The following is a 17,964-nucleotide window of genomic DNA, read 5'->3' as shown; positions in this document are numbered from 1 at the left end:
TCTTTCGAACACCGTGTCCTCGATAGATGATCCTTCGGACCATCTATCACATCCTTCGGACAATATCTGCTGTGTTTGGGTATAAATACCCATGCAATGTGTTAGTGTTTAATAGAGACATAGATGCACATTTGGAGAGTTACAGAAACTCTGCTGAAAAACACACACACACATAGCTAGAGAGTTTGCAAGATAAGTTTGTAAACATTGTGCTTGTAACCGGAACCTTCATACGTATTAATACAGTGGTGTTAATCGGTGAACTTCTTGTGTTTGTGTTTGTTCTTGCATCTTCCCGGTTTGCCTTCTAGCCTGGATTCCGCACTCGCTAGTTGGTTAGTATAACAAGGTTTAGGTTTGTTCTCGATCCTCCGAGAGGGACCTACAAGTGGTATCAGAGCCTCGCTCTTTACCTTGTTTAAAACCGGGTGTTTGTTCAAGTTCTTGGTGTTTTGAACACTTGGTTTAGCACCCGTTTTTGGTAGTTTTCTGCGTAAAAACGGTTCCTAAACCTATCGGGAGTGTTCGGGGTCGGTTTGGGTAACATAAAAATCGTGTTTGTGAAACTTTGATTTTTCCGGTCATCCTCCGATCGCTTCTCCGGTGAACTGGTTTGGATAAGATTATTGCCATTTTTGGTAAAATTTTTGAAAGTCAAAAAGTTGGTGAAAAGGGAGTGTCTGCACATACCTTTCTGCCGAAAGTTGTGCACCAACCCATCACCTTTTTCACCTAACTGTCGTACTTTGTGTCAGTGTGTCAGTAGCCGCCGAAGGATATCTTTCGACTTCGAAAGATCATCTTTCGATTGGGGATAGCTCGAAAGATTAGCATCCTTCGAGCTGTCTTTCGAAGTCTAAGAATCATCCTTCGAGTTTGGAATCTTTCCGAAAGATTGTGTCCGAAAGATAAATATCCATCTCGAAAGATAAGGATCTTTCGTAGTGAATCTTTCGAGGTTTGTATTCGAAAGATAGGGATCTGTCGATTGTGAATCTTTCGAAGTCTTTCGAAGTCTTTGCTCGAAACTCAACAGTGATCTTTCGAACACTGTTGATCTTTCGAACAACTCTTGATCTTTCGAATTGTCAGCATCTTTCTACACTTAACTGTTTTTAATCTAACAGTGTTTGTTTGTTTGATAAGATCTTATAGCATTATCTATCAAGATGAGTTGTACAAGTCCATGGGATTGGAGTTTGGACTCACGAAACAATCAAGAGTTAGTCACTGCTGCAGACTGGGCAAAGAGTATGATACCGTCTCCATCAATCAGTCCAAGTCAATGGGCGTTGGTATCCAATCAAAGCCAAAGCCTTCAAAGTCTTCTTATTAGCGAAAGTGAAGCAGGCAGCAACAATCGTCCTCCAAAGCTAAATCATATGAACGATTTTCCAACATGGAAAAACCGTTTTCACACATATGTTCAGGGGCAAAGCACTGATCTTTGGACGTGCTTCATCAATCCATTCAATGCTGCTCTTGAGGTTGCTGCTTCGACTTCAGAAGGTTATGCAAACATGCTTGAGCCTGACAAGAAGTCTTATGAATTAGAGAAGAAGGCTTTTGCAACTCTTACTCAAGCGCTCAATAAAGATATTTATCATCAATTCTCCTACTGCAAGAACACGAAGATGATGTGTGTAAAATGCAACATATAAAACACATCAATTAAGGCATAAAACTAACCCTTTTTAAGTACTAATGTTGGAAAAAGAGTGTTTTTGTCTTCCTTTTGTATTTTCAGGATGAAATGAGCTCAAAATCACAAAAGAAGCAAAAAGACCCCTAATTCTATCATAATTACAAGAAAAGGAACAAAAGCAAACTGCCCGGACCCTCAACGGCACCTCCCAAGACAAAAGAGAAGAGAACAGAGCCTGAACACGCCCCGTGTCCAGTGAACACGGGGGCGTGCCCAGGAAGCAGCAGAAAAGACAAACCAATAGAAGCTTCCATTGCTCACCACGGGGCCGTGCCCAGTGAACACGGGGGCGTGTTGAAAGTACAGCAGGCGCATTAATTGTAATTCGCAATTACAATTAATGAAGAGAGAGAATGTCAGACGGGCACGGGGCCGTGTTCAGCGAACACGGGGCCGTGTCCAGCGTTCTGTTCAGCCTATAAATAGAGGAGCTTGGCTTCATTCTCTCTCATCCCTTGGCACACCACCTCTCTCACACTTCATCCACCACCCACCACCACCATAACACCATCATCCACCACCATCATCCATTGTCCATCATAGAGTGTGTGAGTCGTCTCGGGATCCAAGATTGATCGTAAGAGTTCTTGACAATCAAGGCCATGTTTGCCTAAGTCTCTTACATCACTTGGTGAAGACAAGTGTTTAGTATAATACTTTTTATTTTTAATCTTTTGCACTTTTTATTTGGTTTTGTATTAATGACTTTAATAACTAGTTACTTATGTTGAAGGTGATCTTTCCTTATCGTTTGTCCGTGGTGTCTTGGCATTATTTTACTGTCTATATAAAATAAAAGATTTTCACCATTCATATCTCCACGGTCTATATGGAGGTATGTTGGCTACCTGGTCGGGGGTTAAGGGAACGGTTTGGTAAAGGTCTTGCCCTTGTTCAGCGTTTAGAGGTCCTGCTTGGGACCTGGGTCAAATTTAGTAGGATCTCCTTCAATGCCCATAGGTATTGGATGGCGGGGATCCAAACTCTTTGACCCCCTCATAAGCTAACTACTATTAATACTATAACCCGGCTATTTAGGACTGTATCCTTGCTGACTCAGACTACTTAGTCGAGGGTAACGTCGCCGCCAAAAGCGGGGCCTACCATAATTTGCATTAATAACTTAATTCATTATCTTTCAATAATCCAACCCTTTAGGATTGTATCCTTGCTGACTCAAACTACTGGGTTGAGGGTAACGTCACCTCCGAAAAAGGGGCCTACTACAATAACTAAGATAATCTCTTAAACAAGTGCAAAAGTGCGAAAATAATCAAAGGTTATACTAATACACGTGTCGGATCCAAGTGATTCATCTTGTCTATCTGTTTTTTATTTTATTTTAATTTTCAGCATTTAGTTAGTTTTTACTTTTCTTAGTTTAAAACATTTTTCTCACTTTTTGATTTGATTAGACGTTGAGGATAAACCGGTACTAAAAGCTCTTGTGTCCTTGGACGACCTCGGTATCTTACCAACACTATACTACGTCCACGATGGGTGCACTTGCCCATATGTGTGTTTAGTGTTAGTAAATATCGTGTTTTATAAATTTAAAACTTGGCTAAAAGTGTAAAAAGGGCTTAAATATATATCTAAAAACATATATACACTAACACGCATCAAGTTTTTGGCGCCGTTGCCGGGGACACAAGGATTTTAAGAAAGTTAGGAATCAACGGCCTAATCATCTTTTTAGTTTTCTTTAATTTTTTAGGTTTTTTTTTTTTTTAGATTTTTCAGCTTCTGCAGAGCTCAGCACGGGGCCGTGCCCGCTGAACACGCCCCCGTGCCCAATCATTGGAACTGGCAATCCTGTTTTATATCAGACAGTAGGCTGAACACGGGGCCGTGTCCACTCAACACGCCCCCGTGCCCAAGATTCAGTTGCTGAAAACAGAACCGTTTGATCCCGGCGGTTGGTAACTTCTGATACAAACATGAGTAATAGTGATTCTTTTTACTTTCGGCACTCTTATGGTTTGTGGTGTCAAATATGTGGAGGCGAACACGAGGAATTAAAATGTTTCTTCCTCACTTATAGGCCACACTATATAGACCCACCAATTCCTTGTTGCCTTAAGAGGGGCGAAAGTAAAAATAAACACTATTTCTCCCTCGAATGCGCCCAACCAGATATTCTAGGAGATATGCTCCTTGACGAGCTATTTCAACTAGAAGAGCTACTTCTAAATTGGTCAAAAGAACTTAGGAAGGATTTCTTAGATCCATCCCTAGACGATGACCATGAGGAAATGTTGGAACCGCATTCTGACAACCTCGTTGCTCCCGAAAATACCTTTCTTCCTAGACAAGACATGGACGATAGTCGTCCCTGTGCCGATTGTGCCGTGAAGGACTCCCCATCGACCTCGTTCGGTGCATACATAGACCTGAGCGATTCGGCATACACCTTCTTTAACAAGAGCCCGGGAAAGGGTTGGACTTGTCCACCTAGAATGAAAATAGGAATTACCCTCACCGACAACCTCTTGCGTTCTCGCCTTAGTATAGGACAATTAAGGTATCTTAGGCACTTTGGGGTTGTTCCAACAAGTCAGGAGCCACCCGATATAAGTAAGTGCCTTAGAAAAGACGAAACTCCACGAGACAGTTCTCCGACACGGGGCCGTGTCCGGTCACCACGACCCCGTGTTCGCTCAGAAGATTTTCTGCTGATTCTGTCAGAATACGGACAAAATGTGTCAGGATTTTCTCTGCACACGGGGCCGTGTTCGGCGGACACGGGGCCGTGTTCAGTGTGCTGTCGTTTTCTTTAAATGCAGCCTGAATCCTGCTCATTTTTGACCACTCCACCAAGCAGAGATCCCTGGAATCTTCACATATACCATCCTAGGTAAGTATCAAAAGAAGGTTCCTAAGGACCATCTTTTCTTCCCCACTTTTGTGCATTTCCTCTTCTTCCAAAAATTTTTCAAACCCTACCTCCATGGAAGCTTGGAAACCCATGATTCCAAACCTTCTATGCAAGGTTTGTAAGAATTTTCACTATGGATTCTTGTCTAAAGTTAGTTCCATAACTGTGTTTTTAAATTATCTAAGCTCATAACACGACAAAAGTATACAGAAATAATTTAAAAACCTAGAACCATTAGACAAAAATTCCTGCAGACAGTGAACACGGGGCCGTGCTCACTGAGCACGGGGCCGTGTTCGAGGTACTGTTTTGTAAAAATTTAGTTCCTCGACTTGTTTCGCAGAAAATGACCAGCCGGAACAGCGGAGCATCTTCAAGGAATAACCGAAATGGAAGGAGATCGTCCACCGCAGAGGATTCCCTAGTAAACTACGTTTACGCTTTAAGGGAAGCCGTGGACGAATTGACAAGTGTAGAAGAAGCTTTGGTGGATCGCGTTAATCATCTGACGATAAGTTTGGAGGGCTGCCTGCAAGAAGTAAACCTTTTGCACCAAAGGATAAACCTTCTTGCTTCCCCGCCCTTGGTTCCGGTGATTACACACAGGGCGTGGAATGTGGTACCCGAGGTTATCATCCCAGCAGAATGGCACGCCTTGCACCAAGTATCGCAACCAAGGGTAGTGCAAGGAGTCCCGGTAAGCGCTCCTCCTCAAGCTACCGACGAGAATGAAGCTACATTCTACCTCCCAAGGGAGATAGAAGAATGGCTTTAAGTGAGAACCCAGGAGCCATGGGCTGAAGAATGTTTCTACATCGGGAAGCTATTCCCGAAATTTTCCTAAATAAGTAGAACCTTTATGATAACCTTATGTATCCCTTAGTTAATTAACTATATTTATGTATTATCTCTCTATTAGCAATGTCATGATGTTTTTATGGTTTATGGACTCATGGTGGTAATGGATGAAAAAGGGAACGAGAAAAAAATGGAACCATGCAGAAAGAACAGAACAAGCCGACAAAAATCTCCATAACAGAAGGCTCCACACGGGCCGTGCCCAACCAACACGGCCCCGTGCTGAGCCCCCTGCAGGAAATCACCCAGTTCAGGTAACTGGACACGGGCCGTGTTCAGCGAACACGCCCCCGTGTCCAGGCTTCTGTTTCAATTCTATAATTTTTGTTACTGGCACTTGACCACGGGGCCGTGCCCGGTCAACACGGGGCCGTGTCCAGAGTGCCAGTAACACAAATCTTTGTTTTTAAACACACTTTTACATATTCTATCAACCAAAAACTATATTTTTGGACACATTGAGGACAATGTGTAATTTAAGTGTGGGGGGGATGCTAAAACCTTGGAATTTTGCAAAATCCTAAAACAAGCCTTACACAAAACTCTATTGGAACAGCTAAACACCCCAAATTTTTTTCAAAAAAATTTTTCATTTTTTTTTTTTAAACTTGTCTTGGTTTAAGTTGGGAATAACAAGTTATAAAAAGGTTATATTTTTACAAACTTACAACCGATAGCGTCGTGATAAAAAGAACTAACATAAGAAAATTATGAAACAGTATAACAAGTCTAGCTAAAATTCGATTATATATGCTTGTTCACATTAAAAACCCATTCCCACAAAAAGTGAGTTTTTGAGCCTTTATTGAGCATAAAAATATACATATTTAGATTAAATGCTCATTTTTCGTTTCTTGTGTGAATAGCCGCTCGATCTTTACAAATCTAGAACTTGCCACGACGATACATTCCCGGTCCTTACCAACTTAAACCCAAGTAAGTAAATGATAGAGGCATTAGGACTAACTATTTTTTTTTTTTCAAAACCATTATTTTTCATTTTTTTTACCTACCCAAAATCCCCCTAGAAAACCCCTTTGAGCCTAAACCTTTCATTTCATTACCCCCAAAACAATTTTCTACCCACCAAAAACCTTTTTCATTTTTTTCACCTTTATTTTTAGTAACATACTCGGTCTTTCATAAACATACCTTTTACGTGACGAAAAAAAAAAAAAAAAAAAAAATATATATATATATATATGATGAAGTCAAAAACAAACATAAAGCTACAAAAAGCTTGTTTGAGAAATACTTCAAAAATAAATGTCACCAAAAATAAGGTATTTTACGAAAACCGACAATTGTTACGACTTTCGCCCTTTTTACTAACCACTAACCAACCACCCACCTTTAAACCCAAGCCTTCACCCCAAAAGACCTCTTGATATTTACAAAGGTAAAAGTTAAAAAGGAGGAGGATTGATCGCTTGGCAAGCATATGGAAAATGTAAATCCGTGCCGCTCTCGAGCGATTCACTTAAATATACACCTTCGGCCGAGTGATTGAGTGATCTCCCGTGAGGTATGTGAACTTGTATATAAATGGAATTTTAATAAGGCATGCTATGCCAAATTAAGTAGTTTATCTTATGTAAAGTTCAAAATAAACCATGACGAATAAGATTGTAAATAAAATAAAAATAGAACCTATACAAACCTTGGATTCCCGACACTCTAGGACAAGTTGAAAAACTTCTCTTCTACCTATTCCATTTGGGAGTGTAAGCCACATTAAAAGAGTTTTGCTTGAGGACAAGCAAAAGTTCAAGTGTGGGGGTATTTGATGTGTGTAAAATGCAACATATAAAACACATCAATTAAGGCATAAAACTAACCCTTTTTAAGTACTAATGTTGGAAAAAGAGTGTTTTTGTCTTCCTTTTGTATTTTCAGGATGAAATGAGCTCAAAATCACAAAAGAAGCAAAAAGACCCCTAATTCTATCATAATTACAAGAAAAGGAACAAAAGCAAACTGCCCGGACCCTCAACGGCACCTCCCAAGACAAAAGAGAAGAGAACAGAGCCTGAACACGCCCCGTGTCCAGTGAACACGGGGGCGTGCCCAGGAAGCAGCAGAAAAGACAAACCAATAGAAGCTTCCATTGCTCACCACGGGGCCGTGCCCAGTGAACACGGGGGCGTGTTGAAAGTACAGCAGGCGCATTAATTGTAATTCGCAATTACAATTAATGAAGAGAGAGAATGTCAGACGGGCACGGGGCCGTGTTCAGCGAACACGGGGCCGTGTCCAGCGTTCTGTTCAGCCTATAAATAGAGGAGCTTGGCTTCATTCTCTCTCATCCCTTGGCACACCACCTCTCTCACACTTCATCCACCACCCACCACCACCATAACACCATCATCCACCACCATCATCCATTGTCCATCATAGAGTGTGTGAGTCGTCTCGGGATCCAAGATTGATCGTAAGAGTTCTTGACAATCAAGGCCATGTTTGCCTAAGTCTCTTACATCACTTGGTGAAGACAAGTGTTTAGTATAATACTTTTTATTTTTAATCTTTTGCACTTTTTATTTGGTTTTGTATTAATGACTTTAATAACTAGTTACTTATGTTGAAGGTGATCTTTCCTTATCGTTTGTCCGTGGTGTCTTGGCATTATTTTACTGTCTATATAAAATAAAAGATTTTCACCATTCATATCTCCACGGTCTATATGGAGGTATGTTGGCTACCTGGTCGGGGGTTAAGGGAACGGTTTGGTAAAGGTCTTGCCCTTGTTCAGCGTTTAGAGGTCCTGCTTGGGACCTGGGTCAAATTTAGTAGGATCTCCTTCAATGCCCATAGGTATTGGATGGCGGGGATCCAAACTCTTTGACCCCCTCATAAGCTAACTACTATTAATACTATAACCCGGCTATTTAGGACTGTATCCTTGCTGACTCAGACTACTTAGTCGAGGGTAACGTCGCCGCCAAAAGCGGGGCCTACCATAATTTGCATTAATAACTTAATTCATTATCTTTCAATAATCCAACCCTTTAGGATTGTATCCTTGCTGACTCAAACTACTGGGTTGAGGGTAACGTCACCTCCGAAAAAGGGGCCTACTACAATAACTAAGATAATCTCTTAAACAAGTGCAAAAGTGCGAAAATAATCAAAGGTTATACTAATACACGTGTCGGATCCAAGTGATTCATCTTGTCTATCTGTTTTTTATTTTATTTTAATTTTCAGCATTTAGTTAGTTTTTACTTTTCTTAGTTTAAAACATTTTTCTCACTTTTTGATTTGATTAGACGTTGAGGATAAACCGGTACTAAAAGCTCTTGTGTCCTTGGACGACCTCGGTATCTTACCAACACTATACTACGTCCACGATGGGTGCACTTGCCCATATGTGTGTTTAGTGTTAGTAAATATCGTGTTTTATAAATTTAAAACTTGGCTAAAAGTGTAAAAAGGGCTTAAATATATATCTAAAAACATATATACACTAACACGCATCAAAGACATTGTGGGATGCCTTGGTTGCTCGAGGAGAAGGCAATGCAGCTTCGAGAAAATCTCGTCATGACTTGTTGAAGAAAGAGTTTGACTCGTTTCAGTTCTTGGAAAACGAGACTCTAAATGATATGACAACACGTTTCTATCATCTGATCAGTGAGATGTGTGCTTACGGGGTTATTGCTACTCAACAAGACATGGTGAACAAGATTGCTGATGCTTTACCTCCAAAGTGGAGTTCTTTCATTGAGTTGTTGAAGCATACTGGAACTCTAGATCAAGTCAACATCTATGAGTTCATTCAGAAACTGGAACACAAAAATGAGGAAGAAATCAGGAAAGCTAAGCGAGCTCCAGTTCCTCAAAATACGGAAATGTATCTTCCAGGCTTCGACATCTTAGCTAAATCTGCAGCTGCTCAGCAACCGAAGCTACAAACTGCTTTTGTGTCCAACACAAGTTCTATCCCGTTTCCTCAAACAAATCCTGCTCCAGGTTTTGATCCAAGATCTTATATTCCAGTTCCATCACAGCCACCAGTTCCACCACAACAACAGCAAGCTCATTTTACAAGCAATTCTCAACCTCCAAATCCTAACACTGTTCGTGTTGACACTTCAAATCTTTCTCAAGTCAGTATTGAAGTTGCTAAGGAGCATGTAGAGCTGATCAATACTATGGTCAGTGCATACTGCGGCTTAGTTGCGGGACAGATTGGAAACATCAACATGACACATGAAGATTATCAACAAATCGACAAAGATGAAATGGAGTTGATGGATATTAAGTGGGCGTTTGCTAGTGCGGTTAGAAGGGCCAAAGACTTTATGGCACGTACTGGTAGAACCTCGTTGGAAGGGAAGAAAGATACTAAATATGGGTTTGATATCAATGCCGTTACATGTTTCAATTGTGGCGAGAAAGGGCACTTCAAACGTGAGTGCACTCGGCCAACAAAACAAGGCAATCACAACCCATTCAGAAACCAGGATAGAAGAATTGTGGCAGTCAACAACAATCAGAACCAATCTGGACCGTCAAATACCAATCGGGCTTTGACAGTTCAAGGTGATGAAGGATGTGACTGGTCTGTGCAGTTTGGTGATGGTGATCAAAGAAGTGGAACAGCGCTTATTGCTAAAATCATTGATCAAAAGTCATCTGAAAGTGATGACAGTTCTGGTTATTCTGGGAGCTCAGATGAAGAAGGCTCTGTTTCTGGGGATAATCACTCAGAGCCTGATGTAAAGGAAGAAGAAGATTCTGACATTCAGGAGTTATTAAATGAAGCTGATGAGCTGAAATGTCAGAAATCAATTCTGATTAAGAGAGCTGCTACTGCTTCAAATGAAATGGAAAAGCTGTTTTCTGAAGATGGAGCTTTTTCTTTTCAAACTGCCTTTATGGCAAATGTAGCCTCTTCAAGTCAGGTAAACGCTGAAACTCCTGCGGTAGTTAATTGTAAATCATGTGAATATATGAGGAGTGAATGCGAGAGGGTGAAGCTTGAATGTGACACAATTCATAGTCACAATCAAAGCTTAGTTGTTGAAATGGCTAAATGCAAAGAGGCAAATATGGCGTTAACTAGAAACGAAAAAGAGTTTAAAACTAAACTTGAAGACTTAAAGAAAAGTGTTTCGGAAGTTAACAAAGTGGTTTACCATAAACAAGTTAGCATAAATGAATATATAAATCTTGTTGAGGAAACCAAGAAACAATTAGCCATTGCCAAATGCGAGCATGATGCGATCAAACAGAAATTGGATAGTTATTCTAACTCCCGATTTGTGCTTGATCACATCATCGATGTTCAGCAACTGAAAGGAAATGTGAGTGGTGTTGGATATAAGAAGTGTCCACCTCCTTTAAGAGGAAATTATGCCCCACCACCTGATGAAGAGGATATGCCACGGTATGAACCCAGTGTGCCTCTTGATTATGAGGAATTTTCTACTGGCCTAGGGTTCAAACCGGACAACTCTTCAGGTACATCCACACCGCAGCCAGAAGCTTCAACATCCATGAAACAAAGTCCTCCAGTTATCGAGGACTATGAGTCATCGGATGATGAACCTGAAGTGGATGTAAGTAAACAGGATAAATCACTTAACGAGATGAAAGGAGTTGTTATTCCCATTGAGAATCACATTCTGTGTGATCCTGACACTCCTACTGTTTCATCAGTTGAGAAACAAGTGATAGATCCTGTCAAGGTTGAAAAGAAGACGGTGTCTACTGTTAAAAGCAGTAATGTGTTGTATACCTTGGTTGGAGATGATAAAATCTACTCAGATCACGTTTTTCCAATTAAAAATGTAAATAAATCTTTGATTGATAAAGTCTTTGAAGACAATACAAACAAATTTTTGGGAAAAACTCTTCCAGGAATTGTGGTAACATAATGTGATCCAATTCCTAAATCTGAGATTAGGAAACAATTTGGTAATCAAAAATCTCCAACCACTCAACAACCAACTGCTTCTAAGGGTAAACAACAACGAGCTCCAAAGCCAAAGGCTAAAGTTGAATCAAAAGGAGCTCGTTACATGAAGAAAGGAAAAGATGTTAAATTTGTAGAATCAAAAGGTACAGATAAAATTGAGACTTTTGAAAACAAATCAAACACTGATTTTGTACAACAAGTCAAGATTTTGAAACGTAACAGTGATAACAATTACACCCAACACACAAACGGGTGTGATGAAAAGGCAAGTACCTCAGGTTCTACAGGCTCAACATCTTGTGGTAGATCAAATTCTCCTAAGCTTGTTGAAAGGAGAACATGTTTTAAATGTGGAGAAATTGGGCATATCATCAGAAATTGTCCAAATGCTCCAAAGCAAAAGTTTGTTGAGAAAGCTCCACCTGAAACAACCCAACCCCAACGTCGTTCAGTTTCACCTAAAAATGATAAAAGAACTATTAAAGAACAAGAAACTAAACAACGACGTAAAAACATGAAAACTGTTGAAAAAGCCTTAAAAACTGAAGTTAAAACAGTTCAAAAGGAACCAAGCGTGTCACAACCTGCAAAACCAGTAACTTCAAAAACTGGTAGGCAAAAACAACCTTGGTTACCTAAAAAGGGTGATGTTTCAGGGGGAGAAGTTGTTTTGAAAAACCATCAAGAGATTGATATCACGTTTCGTGATGCTCAGGGACGACCCAAGACCACTAAGGCTTGGGTCCCCATTCTCAACTGATGTTTTACTTGATATGTGCAGGGTGTTCCAGGAGGAACTATGAACAGTCATTGGATTGTTGATAGTGGAGCATCTAGGCACATGACCGGCGACTTACGGCTTCTATACGATGTGAGAAATATTAGAGGAGGCTATGTCGCATTTGCGGGAGATAAGGGTGGTTATATCACTGGAGAGGGAAGTGTCTCCAATGGTATTGTTTGTTTTGACAAGATCAACTATGTAAAGCAAATTGATCACAATCTTCTGAGCGTGTCGCAAATCTGCGATAAAAAGTTCACCGTGCATTTCGATGATGCCGGCTGCTATGTGCTAAAACCTGGATTCAAAATTCCACAAGAATGGATTCTCTTATCGGCTCCGAGAGTTAATGATCTTTACATTCTCGATATGAGCCAGGCGATTACAACTTCTGCACAAGTCACTTGCTTTGTCTCTAAAGCCACGGAAAAGGAGTCAATATCATGGCACAGAAGAATGGGGCATATTCACTTGAGAAAAATGAACCATTTGGTGAAAAACAATCTTGTGAATGGTGTGCCAGTTCGAAGTTTTCATCTACAAGATATCTGTGTCTCGTGCCAAAAAGGGAAGCAAACGAAGAAATCCCATCCTTTGAAGAAAATCAACACTGTTAGCATGCCGCTCGAGCGTCTTCATATGGACCTCTTTGGACCTATGAAACACAAGACTATGTTCGGCGATGTATACTGCCTAGTAGTTACTGATGACTACTCTAGATTTTCTTGGATATCTCTCATGGCACACAAAAGTGAAACTCCTGGCATCCTCAAGGATCTTATCACTATGTTGGAGAATCTCTACTCATTGAAAGTGAAAAGAATCCGCAGCGACAATGGAACCGAATTCAAGAATCAAGTTATGGATGAGTTCTGTACTTCTAAAGGCATTCTTCATGAGTACAGTTCTCGTTATACTCCACAACAAAACGGTGTCGCGGAGAGGAAGAATCGAACGATTATAGAAACTGCGAGAACTATGTTAGTTGAGTCGGAACTTCCTATTCAATTCTGGGGGGAGGCTGTGTCGACTGCATGCTACACATTAAACAGAGTTCTCACAGTAAAGAGACATGGCAAAACTTGTTTCGAACTCCTTCAGAAAAGGAAACCGGATCTTTCTTACCTAGAACCTTTTGGTGGTCCTTGTACTATGATTGAGCCAGATGGAAAGTTTGGAGCTAAAGCAATCGAGGGTTATTTCCTTGGATATCAAACTCCTAATTTTCGTGTTTGGAATCTAGCTACTAAAAAGGTCGAGCTATGGAGCGAAGTAAGGGTTCAAAGGTATACGAGTCCTGTTAGGGCTCCGGGTGATCCGTGGATGTTCGATTATGATGGACTGTTTGACTCCTTCAATCTGCCAACCTTTGACGAAGAATCAGCAGCAGCCAGAATGTTGTTAGAAAGTGACAATGCTGCCGTCTCGCCTTTGGTTAGACCTGTTATTATTGACCCTCAAGGTTCTTCTTCGGTTAACAATACAGTTCAAAATGAGGTTTATGAAGATGCTGCTGATTACAATGAGTCTTCTGAAGATGATGAATTTCATGATGCAGCTGAAGGATCTTCAGCTCCAGTTGTTCCTGTTCAAGGTGCTTCTGTTGATACACCTCATGTGCAGAATATGGATACTGCTGAAGGAAACGCATCCACTTCTACAGGCATACCTGGTATGGAGTTGGTTGTTGATCTCAATCTGAACAATTTGGGTATCAATGCTCGTGTGCAAGATAATCCTGAAATGAGGATTCATAATACCCATCCTCAGCAGAACATAATAGGAGATGTCCATCGCGGTGTGCAGACACGTAATCAGCTGAGAAACAACCAAAATGCTGGTTTGTATTCAGCTATAAGAGAATCTGGTCAGCAAAATGACTGGTCCTTTGCGTGCTATGTGTCACAAGAAGAACCACGTTCGTGGAAAGAAGCTATGAAAGATAGCTCTTGGGTTGAAGCCATGCAGGAAGAATTACTGCAATTTCAAAAACTTGGTGTTTGGAAGCTTGTCGAGAAGCCTGAGAACTACAAGAAGATTGGTACTCGGTGGGTTTTCAAATGCAAGAAAGACGACCGTGGAGTGGTTATTCGAAACAAAGCTCGTTTAGTCGTTCAAGGTTTTCGTCAGATAGAAGGCATCGACTACAACGAAGTATATGCACCTGTAGCACGTCTCGAAGCAATTCGAATCTTCTTAGCCTATGCATCCTTTAAAGGATTCAAGGTCTATCAGATGGACGTGAAAAGTGCATTCTTACATGGTGTGGTTGAAGAAGAGGTATATGTCGAACAGCCTCCAGGTTTTGAAGATCCTATCCATCCCGATCGGGTTTGGTTGCTCAACAAAGCTCTCTATGGTCTTCATCAAGCACCGCGAGCTTGGTATGCAACCTTATCAAACTATCTGCTGGAGAACGGTTTTCGACGGGGTCTTATCGACTGTACTCTCTTCATCAAAGAGCAAGATGGAGATCTTCTTCTGGTACAGGTATACGTTGATGACATTATTTTTGGTTCTACTAATGATGTTTTGTGCAGGAATTTCGAGCGCATAATGCAGGAGAAATTCGAGATGAGTGCTATGGGAGAAATGAACTTCTTCTTGGGCTTACAAGTACAACAAACTGAGTCGGGAATATTCATTCATCAGACTAAGTATGTTGGCGACATCTTGAACCGGTTTCAGATGTCTGACGCAACGCCCATTGGAACCCCATTGGCAGTAAATCACGGAATTACTCCAGATTTGAAGGGAGAACCTGTTAGCCCTTCATATTACCGCGCTATGATCGGATCTCTTATGTACCTCACGGCATCAAGACCAGACATAATGTATCCAACGTGCCTGCTTGCCAGATATCAAGTTAATCCGAAGGAATCTCATCTTGCAGCTGTAAAAAGGATTTTTCGTTATTTGAAGGCTTATCCAGACACCGGTCTGTGGTATCCTAGGGATAATAACTTCGAATTTATCGCATTCAGTGATTCTGATTTTGGCGGATGTAAGATCGACGGCAAATCCACATCGGCTGGATGTCAGTTTTTAGGAAATCGTCTAGTCACATGGCAGTGCAAGAAGCAGACGTGTGTTGCTACATCAACATGTGAAGCCGAATACATTGCTGCCTCAAGTTGTTGCTCCCAAGTTCTCTGGATCCAACAACAATTGCGGGACTACGGTTTTGAATTCCTAACTACTCCTATTTTCGTTGATAACTCTGCTGCTTTAGATATCACTAGAAATCCTGTGCAGCATTCAAAGACCAAACACATCGAAATCAAATATCACTTCATACGTGATTGCTATGAGAAAAGGCTAATCGATGTTGTTAAGGTCCACACCGATGACCAACGTGCCGACTTATTTACCAAAGCTTTTGACAAATCTAGATTTGACTTTTTATTATTGGTAAACGGCATTAAGGTCAAGCAAGAGTAAAACCAACATCGGAAAATCATTTTTGTAAATATTGTTGTGTCTTTTAAATTTGTCTTAGTTTATTGATTTTAGGGGGAGTAAATCCAAATCTGAAAATCCAAAAACATCGAAAAATTTCAAAAACCCAAAAACAATAGAAAATCAAAAATGAGTTTCCTGGCGAGTAAAAGAGAAAGTGATAGTACATCAGTGGTCTATCTAAGCCTCTTTAAACCTTAAATGCAAAAACGATAAGCAGCTCTATATAAGATGTATCGGTAGGCTCACAATCATTTTAAAGTGTGCAGGGTGATATAAATCTTAATCGACTGAAGACCAGGTGGGAACCATTCATTGACATATGGTCTTAGTACCGAAATTTCGTTTGATAGATTGCCGAGGTTCTGAGATATTCGGTCTTTATGCTGCTTATCATCTGGGTATCATGGTTGCTTCTATAAATAGACTAAGTCTAAGATCTTCCATGATACCATACATACGTGTACATAAATACATACTGCATTTGACCTCAATAAGTGATAAACAATCACATGTCCAAATCAAATAAGTGATAATATATCACATTTTTCCGGGTGTCAAGTTCGTCTCTCTGCTGTACGGAAGTACTGACCTGTTCACGGACTTGCACCTGTGCCCTCATGCATATGAAAATCAAGTTCCTCATCAATAAGTGATTATATCACATAGGGCTTGTTTTCAAATTTAAAATAAGTGAGAATCTCACATCATATACGGTCAAACAGATGATAATCGGTATACTCACCGGTAAGATGAACCCTCGTGCATACCTTGATACGGGAATGTGTCGTGATGTGGATGAACACCGGTCGGTAAGTTTTAAATCATACCTTAACGTATCTCCTAAACATGATTACATCTGATAAGTTGAGCTTAAGTGGACAACAATACCGATAATTGTTATAGAATGCTTATCTTAATGTTAACTAACTGAACAACAAGAGTGTTTTGGCGTGACCGTACACTGATATGATTCTCTTACCCTCGAAACTCGCAAAAAGAATGTCTGTATATATTTATTTATTGTTTTCAGTCTTTACTTTCAAAATATTCAAAAATTCCAAAAAGATTTTAAGTGTGTTTTAATATAAACTTTATAAAAGCCAAAAAGATTTTATTTCTGCTTTATTTTCGATCGTACGATGTTGGAACTCTAGTCTTCGTTGCCTAAATCCTGAACGAAAACCGAAATTGACTAAATCTTCATAAGCGGTCGAAGTTTACAAGTTTTTGAAAGAAAAGGTTGAAATTGTTACACTTCCAAGTTGTCGGACGGTGTTTTGTTGTAAATGGTCATATGTGTGTCATTTGTTTATTGTAACTATATTCCAAGCAGTTGTTCTCATTATGCGTTTAGATTTCTTGCATGTGCAGATTCTAAAGGCTAGGAGAACATGGTCGATGACAAAGCTTTGGAATGAAGACACGACGAGAAGGCGCTCAAACAATGAAGATGATCGAGTTGCCGCTGGCCATTATCAACACCACAAGGATCTCACTTCATAAAGTTAAAGTATTTCACGAGCATAACTCAAGGGGGAGCTTATGTTAAGGGGGAGTTTGTTAACACACTTCCTACATGATACGGGTAGTTGTTGATACACTCTCTGCTTTCAAGGCGTGAAGACTTTGAAGATCCTCCGACATTGAAGACTTGAAAGGACATCAGAGTCTTGAGAACTTGAAGACCAAAGACCGTCGAAGATTGAGACGCGTCTACATCTATACAAGATCAAGACCAAAGATCAAGCTTTAGAAGATCAAGACAAAGCTACAGCCAAGGGGGAGTTTGTTGGTGCACTTGTGTCTGTACTTTGTCTGTATTCGGTCTGTATACAAACGATGTCCTAAGTCTGTAAATTGACCAGTCAACCATCCTCCGGATTGACTTGGTCAAACAGTTTGAAAGATATTGTCTGGATCGAAGGATAGTCTCGAAGGATCCTGTTAATCCTTCGAGATGATCAAAGTGATCGAAAGATATGGTTCGAGCATTAGACATCGAAGGATGATCCTTCGATGTCCATGCTAATCTTTCGAACACCGTGTCCTCGATAGATGATCCTTCGGACCATCTATCACATCCTTCGGACAGTATCTGCTGTGTTTGGGTATAAATACCCATGCAATGTGTTAGTGTTTAATAGAGACATAGATGCACATTTGGAGAGTTACAGAAACTCTGCTGAAAAACACACACACACATAGCTAGAGAGTTTGCAAGATAAGTTTGTAAACATTGTGCTTGTAACCGGAACCTTCATACGTATTAATACAGTGGTGTTAATCGGTGAACTTCTTGTGTTTGTGTTTGTTCTTGCATCTTCCCGGTTTGCCTTCTAGCCTGGATTCCGCACTCG

The sequence above is a fragment of the Helianthus annuus genome, chromosome 13 (assembly GCF_002127325.2).
Source record: "Helianthus annuus cultivar XRQ/B chromosome 13, HanXRQr2.0-SUNRISE, whole genome shotgun sequence".
Lineage (NCBI taxonomy): Eukaryota > Viridiplantae > Streptophyta > Magnoliopsida > Asterales > Asteraceae > Helianthus > Helianthus annuus.
This window is presented reverse-complemented; position numbering follows the sequence as displayed.